The 18,407-nt window shown below is 44.0% G+C and overlaps 1 protein-coding gene and 1 pseudogene across 2 annotated transcripts in view; both read right to left on the bottom strand.

The window, feature by feature from the left end:
* Cnnm2 (cyclin and CBS domain divalent metal cation transport mediator 2) overlaps nt 1-18,407 on the bottom strand; it is a 142,952-nt gene that overhangs the window by 83,037 nt on the left and 41,508 nt on the right. The gene's annotated exons all lie outside the window — the stretch shown is intronic.
* LOC117285314 lies at nt 2,030-2,719 on the bottom strand (annotated as a pseudogene).

Below are 18,407 nucleotides of genomic sequence, written 5' to 3' on the forward strand. Positions count from 1 at the left end.
GGCTTACTGGACAACAAGTTTTGAAAGCTCTTTGGTTTTTTGTTTTTTTTTTTAGACAGGGTCTCACTATGCAATTCAGGTTGGTCTTAAACTCTTACACAACTCAAGCTGGCCTCAAGTTTGTGGGGAGCCTCTTGCCTCCACCTCCCAAACTACATGTGTGCACCACAAACCCAGTTAACTTTGCCCCTTCTTAAAGGCTATTATTAATGCTACTACAATTACACTGATACTTTTTAAGGCCATCCTACCTAGCAGTAAAAGCTAGTGTTTTCTTCAAGTTCCTTAGATTTACTTTTTTACAATCCGTAACATAAGTGTCAGAAAATGCATTATAGTACAATATTAACATGGAGTTAATTTGATAGCTAAAAAAAAAAATGTGGAAAGTAATTATCTTTAGAAGTACTGAGTAACCTGTCAATTATGCATATTGATGTGGTTAGCCAACACATTCTAATTCGCTTTGCCACCTTTAAATAAAGCCCAGCAGGGCCTCCCTGCTCCACATGCAGGTAAAACTGCACTCCAGTACAAGATGTCACATCCAATGAGCACCCAACCCCACTGCAGGCCACAGCTACACTCACTGAAGTGCACCGCAGGGAGGCTTCCACACACAGGGAGGACCAATCCCGCTTCGCTACACCTGTGGCCCCTGCGGAAATTTTGTAAGAGCTGCTGGGTGACTAGAATTTAATGGGACATCAAAGTTGCTTTTATGAACTCTAACTTAAGGAAATTTTGTTTTAGTGACTTTAAAACAATCAAATTAACTTTCAGATAACAAATTTTTAAAAACCTCATGTTTTAGAGGTCTGTATCTACAGTCAGAAATGCAACTTTATATTCAGAGTGTATCATCAAAAAAGACTAGATTTTATCATCATTCCATACTTTATACAAAAAGAGAAAACTATTTTCTAAATGGCCATTAACAACAGGAAAGTAGAGGATACAAGTTCCTAAAATACATGGAGCCCACATGTGTGTCACACAGAGCCAAGTTTTTGCTTTTGTCTGGATGGAAACCTTACTGGGAAGATAAAACACAGCCAGTCACACTTAAGTTTTTAATGCGGACAAGATTTTGGCACCAGAAAGTTTCAATGCAAAGGATATGTATCATAGCACTAGGTGACTAAAGGGAGTTGCATTTTAGAATGAAATGAGTTTTTGTTTCATGTGCTTATTTGGCAAATCATTTAGGGAAAAAAAATGTAATTGCAGGCCTCAACGTTAAAGACTGCTGCCCAGTGTCCTTCTGACGGGCTGTTACCATAACACGGAGCTGAACACACAACTTAGAAAGTATGTACTAATTGTTGTCGTATGTTAGGGACCGCTTGTGCTCGTTTACTTGTTCCAAGCTCACCTATACGACAATAAACTTGTGAAGCAGAATGAAGTCCTTTCACTGTGCTCGCCATAAAACTTCATAAAAAATAGGTTCAAGTACACTGCAGCAGTACTCTGTAAGGCAGAGAATTGTAGGTAATCGCTCCTGGGTCAGACTTACTTAACATTACAGCCTCAACATGCATCTTCCCACACGTGACTGAAACGTGTCCTTCTTTATGACCAATAGCACACTGCACACAAGGGCTCTTTGGGCCTGCTCCGACCCCTGCCAGTGTTGTGGGCAGACAGCTTAGTCCATCGGCAGCAGCAGGATTTCCCTCAGTAATGGAAGTCACCTTAACCTTTTCTGTGTCACTCGCTTCTCTAGCCACCGTGGAGCCCCTTTAAGTCCTATTTCCTGTTAGGGAATTGATCATGTTAAAGTATGCTGTGCCGCCACCATCACAGGCTGCATTTTCCTGGTGCTTCTTGGCTCTTAGAATGACTTCATGTTCTTATCTTTAGTTTTCCTCCCACCAAGGCCACAGCAAGACAGAGAAGTTAAAACCTGTTTCTGCAGAGCTGAACCCATAAAAGACAACCTGGCCTGTGAAAGGTTAAAAGTAGCCCACTCATGAATAATAGTCGGGCCCAAAACCAATAAAAGGACCTTCCTTTCTTTGCTCTCTTCTCTTCTCTCTGCTCTCTCTGTCTCCACCCCCACCCCTTGAATGTAATTCTCCAGTCGGACCACTCGGTATGTGTGTGGCCTAGTTGTTGAGCGTCACAATTCCATTTCCTATATACAGATAAATGATGGTTGAACACATTTCTTGTAACTCTATCCACATTAAGCCGTGCATGCGATCCCACGACATTCCACTACACACTGCTGTACTTCTTCAGGATGTTGTGCATTTCAGCCACGTCCTCACTGGTGATGGTCGTGATGACATACCTCTTGTTGTGGGACGTGTGGAAACGGGCCTCACTGCGTGCCTGGGAGTCACTGGGAAGGGGTGCGCTCCTGGTCAGGTAATTCTGGAAATCTTGGTCATGGATTCCAAAACTCTCCCAAAGATTCTGGAAAACCATCGGGCAGTATTCCTTGAACTTGAAATGGCTCAGCATGCTTTGTTAAAAAGGCGATTGTCCATCTTTATCTTTGAATAGGGTTTGAAGTCAGCTGGCATCAACATGTCAGGGATTTGAACATGGCTCGGTCCACTGATCCAGTGGCTGACCCCCATTAGGACGCTCAACAGCGGGTCTCCGGCCGGAAGAGCTTCACTTTCTGCGTACGAAGCACCCCTTCTTGGTCTTCGTCTTGCTAGCCAGGATGGGGGTCGCCATAGCCACCTCCACGATCTCCGCGATGTGCTCCTGAGGCCAGGCACCCGAGCCCCACTCCACTCCCCTGGCCAACACCCACACACTGGATGGGCTGGGGCTGCAGTGGCTGGACCAGGGCTCTGCAAGCCTGAACTCAAACTTAACCAGATACCCGGAAAAAGGTCAAACTGACATAAAGCTCTAAATACAGCACAAACCGAGCTCAGGGCGAGGCGTGCAGAATCAAGGACTCTGGTCCCCAGGAGGCGTTTGTCTCAATGCAACACTACTTACTCTCCAGGCTCCCGCTGTTAATCTTCCCACCTGCTGCACTTTTTGTGATGCACTCAAAGCCGTTGTTAAAGGGGAGTAAATAAGGGAACAGAATCAAAGGTAACCTTAATATTAACATCAACTTAGCTATGTTCTTAACAGAAGAAAAGCTTTATACAGGATCATAAAACTAACTGTACTACAACTTGGGACTTCTTAATTGCCTTTCACAGTAAATCATACTTAACTATTTCACAGATTTATATGGTGTACAGCATGTCATCTCTACAATGCAGACAAATGCTACATATACATAAATATTAAAACCAAGAACCTATTTCTCATATTAGTTTTGTTTTGCTTTTGTACCAGGGACCAAACTGGGGACCATGAGCTTGCAAGGCACATCTCTTGTTAGTTTTTGCACTGTATTTAAATTATTCATCAGCATTTGAAACAAACTTTAAATACTTAACATTGAGATTATAAGTTATATTCCAAAAATGTCTTTAAAAAAATCAATTGTTCCATAGCAATAAAGTTATGATAGGATTTTTCATAGCAAGTTGAGTTGCTAAAATATATTAAATACAGTAATCAGCATTAATATGAATTCAACAAACTTGTGGGCTATCCTAGTAAACTAAGCATTAACTGACACCATAAAGCATAACTTCTAATACTTTAATATGAGAGGAAAAGGAAAAGTGGACAGCTAAGGAATACACCCTTCCTTCTTTACTCGCTCACCTGTGGCTACTACTGCATAGCAAGAAATGAACAAAACCGAAGAATGCTTCTTGAGCAAACTTCAGCAATATTCACACTAGTTAGTCGCACTTCAGAATGCCTAAATTATGTTTTTTCAAATACTATTTCAAATTTTAAAAATAAAAAAATGTTTTCTATTTGGAGATAAAATATCGATGAATATATACTTTTTTTGTTTTCTTTGTTTTGTTTGTTTTTTTGAGACAGGGTCTCACTATGTAGTTGAGACTGACCTGTAGTTCACTATGTAGCCCAGGCTGGTCTCCAACTCACAGTGATCCTCCTGCCTCAGCCTCCTGAGTGCTGGGATTACAGGCATGCGCCACCATGCCCGGCTAATATATAGTCATAATAAACCATATTCACTATCATAAATACATTCATTTTCCTAGGTCTGAAGAACATTTACCTCATAATATTTATTTTCAAATATCCAATGCTAGTTATCTGAGTGACATTTTTCCATTCAAGTGACAACAATCTTTCATTTATCTTGAAAACATATTAAGCTTCAAAGAGAAACATACACCTAAAATGCCATGACATCCAGTGGGTTGCTCCTTTCCCCGACAGCCTCTGGCAGTAAGAAACCTGGTTTTGCTTCAGCACTAAGAAGGATGGGGGTACAGGCCCCCCTAAACGCAGACCTGCTCTTCAGGCAGAGAAGGTTCCTGGGAGGTAGCCACACACCCTGTTCCCGTTCATGCACTGACCTGCTAAACAGACGTGCTCCTACCACCCTCCCCAGCCACCTCCCCACAGCCCTTCTTACCAAAGCTCAGACATTTTTACTTTTTCTCTCTTCCTTCTTCCTGCCTAGCCCTTAAACCTCTTCATTGATTATCCGAAATGGACCATCCACTCATATACTATGTATTTACTTCAGTACTCTTTGATGAGCAGGCTATAGACTAAAGAAATACTCCTCTGAAGCAAGGATCCACCCACAGCAATTATCAAAATCTATGTATCCTGGTACCCAGACAGATGCATTACCTTTGCACAATCAGAATCCAAATCTGAGCCAGGTGTGGTGGTGCACACCTATAATCCCAGCACTCGAGAGGCTGAGGCAGGGGGATTGCCGCCAGTTCAAGGCCAACCTGGGCTACATACTAAGTCCAAGGCCAGCCTGAACTACAGAGCAAGACCCTGCCTCAAAAAAAAAAAAAAAATCCAAATCTAGTACAAAAGAGGAGACTGGTGCGGCACTAAAGTGATAGGGAATCTAATCCCCTTCCTCTGCATCTGCATCTGGGCTGACCCTTCTGACTCACCAGTAGCCAAGAAAAAGAGGCAGAAAAGATGCAGGTTCTCCTGGCCCTCTTGGGTCACCCGGGCTCTGGACACTCCACCGTCAGAGGCTCCTTGCAGCTCTCCACAGAGCCCAGCCCCACAGCACCACAGGTCAAGTCACGCAGAGAGACCACAAATCCGAGCAGGGGCTCCAGCCGGCTACAGCCAAGCCCAGTCACCAGTCCCCCAGCCATCTACATCCTCCCTACTGCTCAACTCTTCCCAGCTGCGTCTTTCACCTCCAGAGTGCAGAGCATGCCATCCCTGCTGAGTGTTGTTTAAAGTTCACAGAATCTGTGAGCAAAAAATGGATGTTTTCAAAGGCAGGTCGTTACACAGCAATTAATAACCATAACAGAGCTCCAGTAGCCAATTATGAGCTCCAGAAAGAAAACAGGAGGCAACTATCCACACTGTAAATGGTGTAAAGATGGTCAATACCACAAAATTTTACAGGTCTATTTCAAGACTCATTGTAATCTTTCAAAATATCAAGCACATGGACAAAATTTTAAAAAGCTTCCAGATAAAAGATACCAGTCTTCGATGAAACAAGAATTAGGATAAATTTGGCCTTCCCACCATTATGATCAAATGCTAGCAGACTAGCGATGCGATCCATAAACATTCAGGGAAAATTCTTTTCAATCTAAAATTCCTTTCCATCCCAATCAGCCATCAAATGTACAGGGTAAAAGTGTATTTTCTCCCTGTCTTTCCTTAGGAGGCTCCTTAAGGATTCACTCCAATGAAACCAGGCAGTGTGTCAGGAAAGGAGTGTGTACATGACTCCAGGAACTAATCTAGGAAAGCAGTCATGGGAAGCTTCAGGGTGATGCGATGGCTGTACTGATCCAGAGAGCCAGCAGTCTAGTTCGGAGCGGCAACAACCTCCAGAAGGTGGCTTGGGATGGGAGGAGAAAGAATTCAGTAGGACAGCCTGGCGTGGGGGTGCACGCCTGTAATCCCAGCACTCAGGAGGCTGAGGCAGGAGGATCGCTGTGAGTTCAAGACAAGCCTGAGCTACATAGCAAGTTCCAGGTCAGTCTCAACTACATAGTGACCCTGTCTCAAAAAAAAAAAAAAAGAATGCAATACTATATATTATATAATAGAGATTCTGAAAATAAACAGGATATAGAAAGGCAAATACCTCAAGGAAGAAGAAAGGCAATTAGAAAAAATACTATACAAGAAAGAAACAACAACTGTGGTGTATTACTAGGATATAAAGTGAAACCATTAATATACACATAATATAGTTTTCAACTTTTACATTCAACCTATACACAAATCAAAGAACTCTTAATTGCATTACACTACAAAATGAAGTTTCACCGACTGATAATAAAAAGCACCTACAATAAAAAATATAAAGTAATATGGCAGAACCCGTAGGAGTAAAAGAAGCAATGAAACGAACGGCAAGAGGCATTAATGTTCTAACTGATTACAAACATAATCAAGAAATCTGTATTCCCAGCACCCAGGAAGCTGAGGCAGAAAAATTGCTGTGAGTTTGAGGCCAGACTGAACTACACAGTGAAGTCCAAAGCCAACCTAAGCTACAATGAGACTGCCTCAAAAAAATAAACAAACAAACAAGAAAACAATGAAACCAAACTTTGGTTCTCTGGAAAGGTCAATGAAACTCTAGCAAGACTAACAAAGGAAACACACACACACACACACACACACACACACACATTATATTATCAGGAGTAAAAAAGGAGCTATCATAATAGATCCCACAGACTTTAAAAGGGTAAGAGAATACTACAAACAATTCTATGCTATAAATTCATCAATTTACTTGACAGACCAACTCCCAACTATCAAGTCATATAATATGAAATAGGTTAGCATGAACAGTCCTGTAATAATAAATTTAATTGTAGTCATACACCTCCTGGGAAAAGAAATCCTAGACCCAGATAGTTTCCATGATAAATTCTACCAAATGCTTTTAAAGCATTAAATATAATCTTTGCAAAAAATAGAAAAGGTACATTTCCCAAATCATTATGAGATCAGGATTAACCTGATACCAAAACCAGACAATACTGTTAAAACTACAGACCAGTACAGTACTCCTTACAAACCTATCTACAAAACTCAACGAAGCTGGGCGTGGTGGCACATGCCTGTAATCCCAGCACTCAGGAGGCCAAGGCAGGAGGATCGCTGTGAGTTCCACATCAGCCTTGGCTACATAGTGAGTTCCAGATCAGTCTCAACTACATAATGAGACCCTGACTCGAAAAACCAAAAAAAAAAAAAAATTTCTCAACGAAGTATTAGCAAACCAAGCCAAGTATACCGGTGCACAACTGAAATCTCAGCTATTCCAGAGGCTGAGGCAGTTCTAAGGGCAACCTGGGCAGCTCAGCAAGATCTTAATTCAAAATAATATTTTAAGGGCCAGGATGCATATCAGTGGTGCCATGCCTGCTTCACAAGCACAAGGTTCCGAGTTTGATCCCCAATATGGGGTGGAGAGGCGGGGGAAGAGAAAAAGAAACAAAATAAATTTTTAAATGGCTGGGCTTGGGTGGTAGAGTACTTGCCTAGTAGCATACACAAGAGAGCCCTGGGTTCAATCCCCAGTACCACATAATCACACCCCAAAACAAAACAAACAAAACCAAATCAATAATAATCTTGACCAAGTAGGTTTATTTAAATATGTTCAATATTCTTATCATATAAAAAAATCTAAAGAAAAACCACATACTATCAACAGATGCAGAAATGCTCACACAAAATCCAAAACATTCCTATTAACCACCAGAACAAATCACTTGTGGGGTCTGCTGTGACCAAAGAGATGGCCAGAGTTTCAGGACAATAACATGTTCTGAACCCTGACCTTGGGAGTGACTGACAAAATGCAGACTCATTGTTAAAATTCATAGTCTGCTGAATAAAACCAATCTTCCTACATGTTAATTGTTAAACTACATTCCCTTTTCAATATCCAAGGACTCATTTATGATGTGCTAAAGAGGTCAACACACTCAAATGCATCCTAAAACTTCGAGTCAGTGTAGTGACTAGCATTTTTCACAGCCTCCACCCCAGTAGAAGACATTCCTAATAAACTAATCACAATGTCATAGCCAGTTAAGCAGTTGCAAGCTAGAACATCTAACTCCGATTATATAAGGTCTATGCACAACCTGAACTTTCCTTAAAATCTACTGATAATATTGATAATATTTGAATAAATATTTATTTTACAGGTAAAGTGGGGTTGCCAATGAGAAGAAAATCTTAGGTGCCAGAAACGCAATGAGAACTCAAGGCGCTTGTATGTTGCTCCTTCGCTGAGCTGGTCTGGTGGGGTGGCAATCCATGCCCATGATACAAGGGCAGAGGTTTTTGTGGGTTTTTTGGCAGTACCAGGGATTGAACTCAGGACCTTGCACTTACAAGGCAGGCGGTAACACCACTGAGCTAAATCCCTGGCCCCAAGGGCAGAGGTTTGAAAGGCAAGTGTGGGGACTGGCATTTGATATCCATTCTCCTTTCCTGGAAGGCTGTCTGCTCTATACTTTGTTTGTTTTTGGTACCGGGGATGGAACCTTGGCCCTTGCGCTTGGAGGTAAGCGGTGGAGCCACAGAGCCAAAGCCCCAGCTCTGCTCTATACTTTGGAGACTAGAAAGTTAAAAACTTCATTTCCAGACCCACTTGCAGCTGCTGCTCCTGATGATGAGGTCCCACTACACACCTTGGCATGGATATGGAAAGAGACTGGAGCCCAGCTTCTGCTACTTCCACACACAGCACAGTCAAGGCATTCGATTTTCAAGCAACATCCTTATTAGCAGAAGTGGCAGTGTCTGCTCACTCATGCTGCACGTACCAACAGGCAGGGCATGGATCTCAGTAGAGGCCAAAGTGAGGGCTCTGGAACAGGCATCAGTGGAGGCTTCCAGATCATAGTGGCTTCCTCGACATGGTTGAGGGGTTCTGGGATAGTTTTTAAAGCTTCTACTATCTGGAGGCTCTGCTGTCAGCCCAGTTTGTAGAACCCTGCTAGGATATAAATTCCACAAGACAGGGACCTCAGTCTGTCTTGTTCACTAATGTGTCGCCCTGAGAACTCAAAAAGCAGCACACAACAGCTGTTCAATAAATATTTGAATGAGCAAACTTAGAAAGTTTCTTCAACCCTTCCAGCAATTTTATAAAGCTCTCCCGCTTTAAAGTAGCTAGCAAATTCTGTGCCTACAACTCTCATGAAACAGGGAGTAGAAACTAAAATTTCCATGTAAATCCATAACCATCAAAGGGATAATATACCTTTAGGGAATGGCAGACCACAAACAAAAGCAAAGTAAAATTCTAAAGACACTGATCCACCTCTATTCATTTGGGACAGTCTATGGAGGTCTCCTTTTTGGGGGGACCCCACAGAGTCGGTGCTTAACTCATCACAGAAGAATTTCAGAATGCATCACTAAGAGGCACAGGTAATTTCATTAGGCAGAACAGGAAGGCGGAATGAGAAAGTAAAAGAAAATGGGAAAGGACTTCAGGAACTGCAAGGCCACAGCTCTGACAGGATCAGACTGCTGGATGGGGTGACACACACCTGTAATCCCAGCACCCTGGGAGGCTGACCCTCAGAAGGGTCACAAGTTTGAGCCCAGCCTGGGCAACATAATCATTTACTGAGACCCAAACTCAAACATAAAAATTAAAAAGGACTCTAGGGATGTAACTAGGTGCTAAAGCTCAGGGTTAAATCCCCAGCATCGTAAGTAATGCTGCCTCCCTCACAAGCGCAAGGCCCCAAGTTTGATACCTGGTATGAAAAAAAAAAAAAAGGTGGGCTAGGAATTTGGCTGTGGTTCCACCACCTGCCTTGCAAGCACAAGGTCCCGAGTTCAGGCCCTGATACCAGGGGGGGATAAAACGTTATCTAAGTATATAAAGGGTCAGACTGGCCTGGTAAACAAGACCACCATCACTTTCCATGGAGTAGGCACTGGTCTGGTTGATCACTATCTCAAGTGAGGTTCTGCAAGGTGGCTTGGCAGAGGCCCTTACTGCTTGCAGGGTCAATTCGGCCTCCGTGAGATGACCACTTCTGTCCCAGTCTCATGGAGGCTCTGCTGAAATCCAAGGTGATGACTCGAGATTTCTGCATCCTCAAGGTGGCTAAAGGCCTCTGCAAATGCCTCACCTTTGGGTCTTCAGCCTTACTGGAGAATGAGACAGGCTGTGCAATTTAGGGCTAACCAACTGTACCGTCGGCTTTTAGATGGACACTCCAGATGGTTATCATGCCTACGTGCAGAGCTGAGCAGGGATCTGACCCAACTTTTGATTAATTGTTTTCGGTACCAGGGATCAAAATCAGGACCATGTGCTTGCAAGGCAGGTGCGGCACTACTGAGCTAAATTCCCAGCCCCAAAAGTTTTAAGGTAATAAGAGACAGATACTACATAAAGGTCAACTTTGTTCTGTTTTTTTGTTACTATCAGGCATCTGTGGGCCTAAATGAAGTGGACCGTTTAAAACTTTTTTGAGTTCTGCCTACTTCAGACAACACAAATCATGCTTTTAATTTTTTTTATTTATTTTGGTTTTTTTGAGACAGGGTTTGTTTGTTTATTTTGGTTTTTTGAGACAGGGTCTCACTATGTAGTTGAGACTGACCTGGAACTATGTAACTCAGGCTGGTCTCGAACTCACAGCGATCCTCCTGCCTCAGCCTCCCGAGTGCTGGGATCACAAGCATGCGCCACCACGCCCAGCACAAATCATGCTTTTAATGAGTAGCAGATCTAGGGCCCAGAAGTTCTGTTTCTACGGTGCTCTCTGACAATGTCATTTTGAGGCTCTGGGTCACAGGGTGAAAGAAGTCTATCCTGAAAAATATTTTATTTTTTGACAGGATTTCACTACACTGACCTCCAACTCCTGGGCCCAAGTGATCCTCCTACCTCAGCCTCCCAAGTAGCTAAGACTACAGGTGTGTCTGATTGCACACAGCTATCTGATAATTTTAAATGACAGGGCCACTCCTCATGTAGATATGAAGCTTAAATTTTCATCGAGTGGTCCCGGAGCCCAAGGATACATGCTTGACCACAGCTACACAGCATTCCCACAATAAAGCCAAAATCACAAACAATGGGAGGAATAATTCACTGTAAGCAAAAGGCAACAGACAAAACAAAAAATTCCAAAAGTATAAGATAATAGAATTCTTTGGGGAAAAGTTGTGCAGAAGCTATAGCTTTCTACCAATTAAAGGGTGAAGCCGGATAAACCAGCATCTGGTACTGTTATAGCTCAGAAACTTCTCTCTTCCTGGTACCAACACGCATCTTCAAGTTCTTCCTAGAAAAGGTCACTTCCAGGAATCCACTGCAATTCTGAGGAAGTCCTAATAATCCACCCTGGCCACTGGAAACGCTTATACTGCACCAGCCTCACAGCAACCCTAACACCACACAAGCACACACAATGACAGGAAGCCCAGACACCGGCCGGCTCTGCGGAGGTGTGCGTCGTCTGCTCAATTAATATTTCACGATTACCTAGCTCCAAAACCCAGTTACAAACCACCTAGGACAGAGACCAAGAACCCACAACCTGGTGAACAAGTCACGCATTCCATGATCAAAACCGCCCAGCATCAGTGACAGGAACCCACCCCACTGGCCAAGCCGGGGTCCAAGGTGAAGGCCTAGGCTGGGGCTGCTCTGAAACCGATGCGAGCCTTCCTTCCTCTTACACCATTCTTAGACCCCTTACAGCCCCTCTGGCACACATGGCCCAGACAACTGGACCAAGCCTGCTCGGGGAAAGGCTTCCTCAACAGAGGGCACCTGGCAGTCTCTGGCAAATACCTTTACTTTGGGAGGACGTAAAAAGACAAAGCAAGAGATTCTGGCCCTCAGAAAGCTTCAGTGTGGTTTACAACCCAAAGATTATTTGCTCAAACCCAGCATAATGATGCACACCTGCAATCCCAGCACTTTAGGAGGCTGAGGCAGGAGAATCAAAAGTTCAAGCCCAGCCTGGGCAACTGAGCAATTTAGTGAGACACTGCCTCACATAAAAAAGGGCTGGGGATGTAGCTCAGTGCCAAGGCCCTGGGTTCAATACCCAGTACTACCAGAAAAAAAATTATTTGCCCAACTTGCCCACAAATATTTATTTTGCTAAGTTTGCAATATACAGGCACATAACACATCAAGCTGTGCATATGGTGAATGTATACAAATGAAAAAAACTGGATTTTCTCCTCAAAAAATCCTAGTGTCTCTACTCTACTTCTTCATAACATAGTATTTCATATAGCTAAATGTACCTCTACTCTACGGAGGAAAAAAGTCTAAGTAATAGTTAAACCAAGACTGCTAGAAGTAGTGGTGCTCGCCTGTCATCCCAGCACTGGGGAGGTTGAGGCAGGAGGGTTAGCTACTTAGTTCATGGCCTGCCTGAGCTACACAGCAAGACCCTGTCTCAAAAAAAACCCCAAAACAAAATGAACAAAGCCCAGACTGTCAGAGTGTCTGGCTAAACTATTAAGGCACTTTCTAAGCAGCCATCCATTTGCACGCAAAGCCAAGACTTGGTTACTAAAGATTAAGGACCAGTCCTAGGTGACACGCTTGGCTTGTCTTCCATATATACATGCAACGATAAGCATTCCTTGAAAAATGCTCTATACTTAAAATCTTATATTAGTTTAGATTTGCCTTCTGTCTTCCCTTAAATATTCCAAACTAGTATGGCTTTATTTCAGATGATAGAATTTAAGAAAAACTAAATCAAAATTCTACGAGTTAAGCAAACCAAACATGAAAAAGTGGTGATTAGTGTTATGCAGGAAGTTATATGAACAGTTCAAATGCTGGGGTCGTATAATTTAAGATTGAGGAGAGGAAGTTATAGCTAAGAGAGATAGCCATCAAAAGACTAATTCCTCCGGGAAGCTGAGGCACAAAGATCATGAGTTTAAGCACAGCCTAGGCAACTTAGTGACTCAGCAAGCTCGTCTTACCAAAAAAGCCAAGTGAGGAGAGCTCCTGGCCCTGGCAATAAAAATGCAATGTGGTAGTTACTAGACTGTGAGCCGAGTGAGAAACCCTCACCTAGACTGGCGCGGCGTAGTGTGGGGTATGGAAGGCCCACCCAGGGAGGGCTGTTTCCAGAATGGTGTAAGAGAGAAATGAGGAAGGCAGGCTCATGTCGGTCTCTTCAGAGCAGCCTCAGCCCAGGCCTTCACCTTGGACACCGTCTCCTCCAGCATGGACTCTTCGGCCTCCTGTTACAGATTCGCATGGGACACTCAGTGGGCTCCAGGGCTCCCACTGCATCCTTCGGGTCCTCAGGGCAAGGACGGCCCTTCTGCACTCTTCCACAGCTGGCTCTGCGCAGCCAATGGACCAATCCTGCAAATTCTTTTTTTTGCGGGGGGTACCGGGGATCGAACTCAGGACCTTGTGCTTGCGAGGCAGGCAGTGGAACCACTGAGCTAAATCCCCAGCGCCATCCTGCAAATTCTTACATGTGTGCGCATCCTGAATGACACCAGTTTTTCCAGTGAGCACTGACTGATACAGGTAAAAAGCCTACCTTTACGGATCTCACGTTCGAACGTGGATTCATACTTGATTGGAACTCCCTTCAAATGCAGTTGTTTTGATTCCCTACTGACCCAAAAGACTGTGGCGACACCGCAGCAGATGAGCTTCCAGGATAGCTTCGAACAATTTCTCCCCTCCCAGCAGCACAGACAGCTCCTCCCCTGCAGCGATACTCTGTCCTCTGCTTCCACCCTGCCGCTTGTCTTATAGCTCCAACAGCCAGTCTTGCCGGAGACAGGGCTGCGCGAAGAGAGGCCTGGAGTGGAGGGGGCACGCAAGAGCGTAGGGGGCACGCAAGAGCAGAGGGCACTCTGGTGACAGGCAACAGGAGGGCCCCGCCTCGAGCTGAGTGCCCCACTACAGGCAAGGCCATTGGAGAAACAAGAGCCACAGAACCCTGACCAGCACCACAGTGTCCCTGGAGCCACATCTGTGGTGGGGGGCCAGGCCACAGCATGACAATGCCTATCAGCCTCCATCTAGAAAGCCAGAAGACCCTCATGCTCCATGCTCTCCGCCCCGTGGTGACCCCTGCCCCTGACAAGCTGTCGCTGAGGAGGACACTGTAGTTTCCAGGACCTACTTCACCAGCCTGGGCCAGTAGTTGGAAAAACACAACTGAAATGTACCTTGCTACAGCACAAGGCATAAAAAGTCTTTAGCCCCAGGGAATTTCCAGGTCCTCGTGTCCTCATGAGGTTTTGGGTCATGAAGTTTGGGGATTTGATGCCCAGAAGGAGGAGGACTAAGAGTAGCCGGCAAGAAGCAAGGGCGTGGTGGCGCACAGCTGTAATCCCAGCTCTCAGGAGGCTGAGGCAGGGGGACAGCTGAGTGTTCGAGATCGGCCTGGGCTACAGGGTAAATTCAAGGCCAGCCTGAACTCCAAAACAGGGGCAGAGTCTGAAGTAGGACAGTGACATGTCAGCAAAACTACGGCACAGAAGCTCGGACACACTCAGCGACATCTAAAGAGCTGCCGCTGTGTTGGACACGAGGGTACAGAGAAGGCTTCTAATGAACATCAACAGAAGGGTGAGGAGGGGAAAACACATTTCAGAGGGGTAAGGAAAAAAATCAACTATTCTATTTGTTTTTAAAGAAACAGACAAAACAATCTAACCAATTATAAATCTCCAGATCTGGCAGGGTTTCCTACACAAACTGGAGACTATGCCCAGCTGCTGCAGAAAGGTTCTTCTTTCCCGTGAGGGACAAGCAGAAAAATTCAGTCATTTTCTGTCCTTAACAGACCCTAAATTTTTTTAAAAAAAGAATAGTGACATGATTATCACAGAATTATATTTAAACCACAATCTGGGCCTGGACTGTCAGACAAACAGCTAGGTCCACAAAGTGTATTCCCATCAGCTCTCTTCCCGAAGCCTGGTTCTAAGGGTCAAGCCCAGGCCTCACCGTCAGCAAGGGTGCTGCCGCAGAGCCACATCCCCAGCCCCAGAAGGCCCCTCCTGAACCTCCTACATGTAGTTCTTTAAAATCGCTAACATCCTTTTTTTTTTTTTTAAACCAGAAGTGTGTACAAAGACTGGGAACCCCGGGTATAAGCTTTAATATTAGAACCCTATTTACAGCTATTAGGAACTAGCACAGAACTTCTGTTAGTGCTTATCCCATTCTGTCTCTATATAACACTTTCTAACCACTCTGCATAGTGAGACCCTGTCTCAAAAAACAAGCAAAAGATACACATGTATCACTTTCTAAAGTCATCTTCAGTTTTGTGTTGTTACTTGAGACAGGGTCTCACCCCGACTGGATCTCCTCCCTCTCAGCCTCTCAAAGGCGTGCCCTGCCATGCCTGGCTATTTCATCTTCATTTTTCTTACATTACCCAATTTAGCCCTGGCTGTTGCACTAATTGTATGACCACAGACATTTTTATAACTTTTCTGGGTTTCAGGCTTTTTATCTACATGATCTTATCTTCACCCATTCATTCACTCATTCAACAAATATTTGCTAACTACTACCAATGAGCAGCCTCATAAAATTTACAATCTAAGTGCTATATAAAATGACAAGGCTAGACTAAATCGATAATGTCTCTTAAAGACCTAAACTTCCATAATTACATAACAGCATATAGCATGTATATTTACTATTTGACTGGACCTCTCCCAAAAAGAGCAAAAACAAAAAATTTTGCTATTAACAAGAAATAGAAATTGGGCAAGGCCCCAAGGGGCGCTTTTGAACAGACAGTTGTATATGGTACATGAATCTGTAGCGGCCAAGAGTCCTGGTTGCAAAATAAATTTGGGAATCATCAACAAAAGCACACAGGCAGTTTCAAGCTCAAAGGCTTGTGTCTCCACCAGACGACCAGGTTAACATCGATGTGAAGGGTCAGTGACAGGAGTCCCTTGAAACTGGGTGAAGAGAACGCCACTTCACATTGCGGTCCCCCTCCCAAAAGAAACGTGTACACAAATAATTCCACAAAAGATCCAATCACTCCTCCTTAAAATTGTCAAACAAAAACAAGGGAAGCCTGAGAAACTTCCACAGCCAAAAGCCAGTGAGCCACATTCATTACAAGCAATGCAGTCCCCTGAAGGGCTGCTAGAATACAAAAATCAAAAAGGATAGAAAGTAAAAGTAAACCCGAATAAAATATGGGCTTCGGGCAGTAAAGGTGGATGCTTCAGCGTCAGGTCACCAGTGCGAAAGAGGCAGCACACTGACCAGATGGCAACAGGAAACCAGGTGGTGGTATTTTATTTACACACGGTTTATAAAGCTAATGCCTTTCTAAACCTAAGTCTACAAAAAAACAAAACAACAAGAGCCCAGATGAAATCATCAGGGGCAGGAGAGGCTGCAGGGACAATGGTCCCTCCTTCACCACTCAGGTCACCCAGATTCTGCTCCCTACTCCCCCCAGAGGCACTGTCCTATAGGGCCTCGGCTGATCATGGAAAGGGCCCACAGGTGCCCCAACACAGCAGCTGCCCAGTACAAGGGTTAGGGCTGGCACATCGTGCAAATGCAATTCACTTAAAATTTCAAGTCACCTGCGACTACAGGTCACTGCCTGGACAGCACAGCTCTACAATTCACGGATCTTTTCTTTTCCTAACCCTTTACCAGCCATAACGCTTTTGATTCTCCATGCTGGATTATCTTAGCTCTAGCACATCTTTTAAACATTGTCCCTAACTTCCTACACTGACACCACAGGATGGGGTATGGTGGAAGCCCCCCATTCAAGGACCTCACACTGATTCACCTGTGACTCAGGCCTGAAGGTCACCGGCAGAGACTGGATTTAGCTCAGTGGTTCCGCTGCTTGCCTCGCAAGCGCAAAGCCCCGAGTTCAATTCCCCAGTACCAAAAAAAAAAAAAAAAAAAAAAAAAAAAAAAAACATATGGGCCCAGAATTTAGCCCAGTGACACTGCCCCTGCCTTGCAAGTATAAGGTCCCAAGTTCAATCCCAGGTACAAAAAAAAAAAAAAAAACTAAAAAAAATTATGAAATAACCAGTATTTAAAATAACCAACTTAGCAAGACTCGTACCATCACCCTGTTAAAACACTGCCAGCACTACCTGCGCAGGTGCATTCCCACAGCACATGCCCCGCTCTCCGGCTCCGTTCCCATGGGTGTGAAGAGCATCTTTATGCTCTTTAGGCAGGGACAAGGCACTGCAAAGGCCTGTCATCAGCATGCAGTAATTACAGTGGGGTGAGCTGGCGCGACTCAGAACTCCAGGGGCAGGGCTCCGTGACAATGCGACCATCGCTATACTTATCATCCAGCTATACTTAAAAAGATTCAGAGCTGGGGATTTAGTTCAGTAGTTCTGGCATCTGCTTCACAGGCACAAGGACCCGAGTTCGATTCCCAGTGCAAAAAAAAAATTTTAAAGATTTAAATAAGCACTTAAAAAAAAAATCACAAGTAATCTCAAAGATCTCTAGACCAAATCCCCAAAACATCAGGAAGTTTGAGAAACAATATTCCCAAATGAAATATAAACATCCATGAGACAATAAGTTTACTAGTAAGAGCTTGTCCCAATTTACCTATTAGGTCTTTTCCATTCTGCCATAGGTGGGAATAGATCTTCAAGGAGTTACTTTCACAGAGTTAGTGTCTTTTACCTCTTTACTTTTTTTTTTTAAATCACAGGCTCGCTAGGTAGTTCAGGCTGGCCTTGAACTCACCATGTAGCCCAGGCCTCTGCCTCAGCCTCCTGAGCTGGGGTTACAGGCATTCACCAGCACACCTAGCTTTATCTTTTTGTTTTGAGATAGGGTCTCACTAAATTGCCCAGGCTTGGCTCCAACGTGTGATCTGTCTGCGATGGCCTCCCAGAGTGCTACCATGCCAGGCTGAAAATCAAAAACTACTCATAACTTACTGAATCTAAGATGACTAAAATGAACCATTACTCTATATACTAAAAAGTAAATTATGACATGCCAATATTTTGATTTTATAAATAGTAAAATGCATAATTTTTCAAATTTTAATATCAGTGAAATACGATCAATAATCTTTGATCTGTTTCTACATAATGAGTCGAGAGCAAAAAGACTTGACCGTTTGCAGGACACGGCACAGCAGTCCACACCACATCCTCGAGTTCTCCCTCCCGATTCTCCAGACCTGCCAGAGGGCTCAGTGAGTAGAGGTGAATGAACACAGACAACCACCGTTTCTCCCCTCACCCTCTCAAAGACAGCAAAACAAAACAAAACTAACTGAAAAGAAGCTAAATACTCTGTTTTACAGGACTTTTAATAACAGTTTTCATCA

This window comes from Fukomys damarensis, unplaced genomic scaffold (genome assembly GCF_012274545.1).
Source record: "Fukomys damarensis isolate Sample0158 unplaced genomic scaffold, DMR_v1.0_HiC HiC_scaffold_8, whole genome shotgun sequence".
Classification (NCBI taxonomy): Eukaryota; Metazoa; Chordata; class Mammalia; order Rodentia; family Bathyergidae; genus Fukomys; species Fukomys damarensis.